Source organism: Myotis myotis, unplaced genomic scaffold, assembly GCF_014108235.1.
Source record: "Myotis myotis isolate mMyoMyo1 unplaced genomic scaffold, mMyoMyo1.p scaffold_m19_p_11, whole genome shotgun sequence".
In the NCBI taxonomy this organism is placed as follows: Eukaryota; Metazoa; Chordata; class Mammalia; order Chiroptera; family Vespertilionidae; genus Myotis; species Myotis myotis.
Window position 1 is genome coordinate 66,954,498 of NW_023416315.1, and position 4,078 is coordinate 66,958,575.

At 49.3% G+C, this 4,078-nt stretch overlaps 1 pseudogene; it reads right to left on the reverse strand.

The window, feature by feature from the left end:
* Window positions 1-3,612: 3,612 nt before the first annotated feature.
* LOC118666719 lies at window positions 3,613-3,676 on the reverse strand (annotated as a pseudogene).
* Window positions 3,677-4,078: the final 402 nt, after the last annotated feature.

Consider the following 4,078-nt stretch of genomic DNA (forward strand, 5'->3'; position numbering starts at 1 on the left):
AAGGAGAAAATCTCTTGTTCAGAGAAGGGACAGTCATGGAGAAGCTAAGGAGATAAGGCGTTTACAGTCCAAGGAATGGTATGGCTTTGTGGGGTGAGTGAAACTGAGGTAGTTGACTATCGTTTGGGACAACTGGGTTTTATAAGGAAATGCATGGTAGCCCTGGCCGGGCACTGAGTGAGAATGAGAAAAGAATGAAGAGGGGTATTTAGTAAGATGCAGTGTAGAGGTGAGGTGGCTAATGGCTGTGAGACTAACCTGTCAACCCCATAATAGAGACTGAGGAGTGTACAAGGGTCCCAGCGAATTCGGAGAGGGCCGAATAAATGGCCCCAGTGTCTGTTTAAAAAAGAGATCAGCTTACCTGCCACCACAGTCATTACCCAAGGCTCTGTCCTGGTGATGTAAGTCTGTGGGGCCCTGTTAGGGCCTGGGAAGCTTCTTCAGTGGCCAGTCCCAGGAGGTCTGGGAGCTCCAAACTGGATCCAGAGGGTGTCCTTGCTGGACTGGCTGAGGTCTGACCTGGAGGGCCAGACTACAGTCTGATTTCCAGTGGCCTTCCCTTCCGCACCTTGGGCAGGGCCCAGGGGGGGTCTCGGGTTTGAGCAGGACTTGGCCTAGTGTCTTTCCGCATTGCACTGGAAGCATGGGCCCAGAGGAGGCTTTGCCCCTGACTTACCCTTGGTTGGAGGACTAGCACTACGTTTGGGGTTCATGAGAGCAATGCTAGGAGCTGGAAGGCCTCCTTCTGGGCCTCAGCTTTGGCCTGATCTTGCTTTTGATTTTGGATTTGTGTCTCCTCATCTCTATTATGAAAGACCTTAGAAGCCAGGTTAACGAGGTCTTTTTAAGGGGGTTGTGGACCTCTGTCTATTTTTTGAAGTTTATGGTAGGTGTCGAGGGCTGATTGGGATATAAAATGGGTGTTCAGAAGAAGGGCTCCCTTTGGGGAAGTGGGGTCTAAGGTGGTAAATTTCTGTAGAGGAGGACAGGAGGACATAGATGTCATGTCAAGTCAGATCATAGGACTGGGTCAGGCACTCAAATTCCTTAGTTAAGGTGGTTGGGTCAGTGGAAAAAGACATGAGATGCTTCTCAACCTGTGTGAGGCTGGACATAGAGAATGGGACGTGGACTCAGACTATGCCCTCAGTTCCTGCTGCCTCCCTCAGGGGTGGAATTGGCATGGGAATAAAAGAGGCTGTTGAGGAGGGTGGTCTTTGGGTGGCCCGAGAGCAAGTGTTAGGTGGGAAAAGGCTGTTTTGGAGCTTGTGTTCTTGGTCTTTGGGCTCTCAGGGGCCGGGGAAGGGTGGTTGCTGGTTAGGAAGGTCTGGGTTTGGGGAATCTACTGCAGGTGAGGGAGGGGATGTGTAAGGGGATGGAGGTCAGTGGTCTCCTGGGTCAAAAGTAGATTCAGAATCAGAAGTGTTAGGGGTAAGATGTTTTGTGTGAAGGAAAAGGATTTGATGGGTAGAGCAGGACTGAGAGAGAGGATTGGGACTGAAGGGTGAAAAAGGCCTGGACGTAGGGAATCTCTGACCATTTTCCATTGCAGTGACAGCAATTATGTAAATTACTCAGTGTGTTAAAATTGGAAGTGCTGTTTTCAGGCCATTGAGACTTATTATCTAGTTTATGTTGTAGTTTAGTTGGTCATGATCTCCCCCATGAGTGTGCAGAGGAAGTGTGGTGTGGCCCACAAGCGAGGAAGGGTAAGTGACAGACCACAAACCCAAAGGTGACTGTTTAGGACAGGCATCCCTGCTGCTAAACAAATCACCACAAAAAACAAGAGGTGACCCTCTGGACTGGGCATCCCCAATCCAGAAGGACCCAAAGTTCAATGGCTGAGGAGTCTTCTGGCCTAGCGCTAGGACATTTGAGAGGAGAGATTTGCGAGAAGTCAGAGAGAGAGAGTGGGCAGAAGACTCGAGACGAGGGGAATTGTGGAACATCACTCACCTAGAGAAGATTGGCCTGTATGGGACGGAGGGTCAGCAATAGAGAAGGAGAGATTCCTGGTCCAGTGTCATCCTTGGCTGGCTGGGGGGGTGTGGGCGACCCCTTAAGGGAGGGAGGCCTAATCCAGGCCGGCAATCGAGTCACCTGAGTAAGATTCGGAGATTAGCCCAGGATGAGCTGCCACTGCCTACTGCTCTCCAAGTAGCAAACTCGGGGTGACCGAAGCCAGGACGATGGCTCCTCTTCCCCAGTTTGGGAGGGCCCGTGAGGGAGGAAGGCCTGATGGAGGCCGGCAATCGAGTCACCCAAGTTGGATTCAGAGGTAAGCCCAGGACGAGCTGCCGCTGCCTACTGCTCTCTGAGTAGCAAACTCAGGGTGACCGAAGCCGGGGAGATGGCTCCCCATCCCTGTGGGACCCTCCCAGGTTTCAGCACCAAATGTTAGGTGACCAAAGGAGGAACGCACCAGGCCAGAATGGTGAGGGACTGCAAATTTATTCAATCATCCTCACACCAGGTGGCTGAGCCTGGATGGCTCCAGCCCCTAGTGACAGGAGTTAGTGGCTTTTAAAGGACTTGTGGCGGGCTTTTTCTGGGTGGAGACTTCTTTATGCCTACCCAGAGGGGAGATAATGGAATGTGGTCACCACAAGCGAAATGTGGTCTCAGCACAGTGAATGTCTATGGTGAAATGACCTGAAAAGCCAGTTCCAGGGAGGGGGGGAAAAGTTAAACAGTCATGAACAGTTCAATTTTTTTCCTTTTATACATAACGTATTAACATAACACATTGACACATTAAATCCCAATTGTTAGGCACTCTTCCGCTCCATTATGCCCTGCTGGGGGCTCTTGCCCCTCCTGGCAATTTTCCTGTTATTCTCATTGTAGGTTTCATGATTAATGGCCTGGTCTTCGGCTTCTAGTAAACTGCCTCACTCGGTTTCCAGTGACTGCCTACACCTGGCCCCCACCGGCACCTGACAAGAGTACTAGCAGGAGGGACAGAGATTATTCCACACCCCAACCCTACCTCCTTTCATATTCTTACTACTGGCAAACTGGGGAGTCTCCATTATTTGTTGTATTTCTGCCTAAATTGACTGGCACCACAAATGTTCCCCACTTTACCCAAAAATAATGCCACGTATTCCCTATCATTCCTCTGCAACTATGGGGCATGCTAGTCTCTCTAGGCCAGTGGTTCTCAACCCTCTGGCCCTTTAAATACAGTTCCTCATGTTGTGACCCAACCATAAAATTATTTTCGTTGCTACTTCATAATTGTCATGTTGCTACTGTTATGAATCGTCATGTAAAGATCTGATATGCAGGATGGTCTTAGGTGACCCCTGTGAAAGGGTTGTTCGACCGCCAAAGGGGTCGCGACCCACAGGTTGAGAACCGCTGCCCTAGGCTATTGTTATAACCCATTGTTTTTTAATTTCTCAATTTGTCCTGATGCCTTCACTTTTCTCTGTGCCCTGCGTTTTCTCTTCTCTGCCTAAAGCATCCTGGTAACCAGTAGCACTCCGCCTGCTTTGGTTTTGATTCTCTTTTGTTCTCTGTACTTGATCTTAAGATTTCTGTGGGCTATAATCTCCATAATCCTAGTAAGTCTCCCCACACGACTACCGAGGTCTGCCATACACGTGTTCGCAATCAATTAAAACGGATTCTACACTTGATCTTAGCCAAAAGGCCGAGAAGCAATTAAAACTGATTCTGATGTTACCTGGATGTTGGGGGAAAGCCCCAAAAGTCTAAATTCAAGGAACATATGCAAAGTATAAAAGTTTTAGTAGGAGAAACTTACATACACGGGCAAAGGAGCTGCTCTCAGTGGTGGCTGAAGGAGGAATCCAAACCCCGCCTGGGACAGCTTCTCTTTTTTATAGGGGCTTACAGTGAACCCATATGGGGGGTAGTCAGGTAGAACCCCAGGAAGAACAATACATTCCTAAGTTAACAGATAACATCACGCATTATCACACTCTATACATTCATTGGCCTCTTTCCTGGGGCCGTGACATTTAACATTGGGCAGCATTCTGGGTAGTCAGCCAAGCCTGGGGCTACAGAGAGTTGAGTACAACATTTCCCAGAGGCCTTTGCT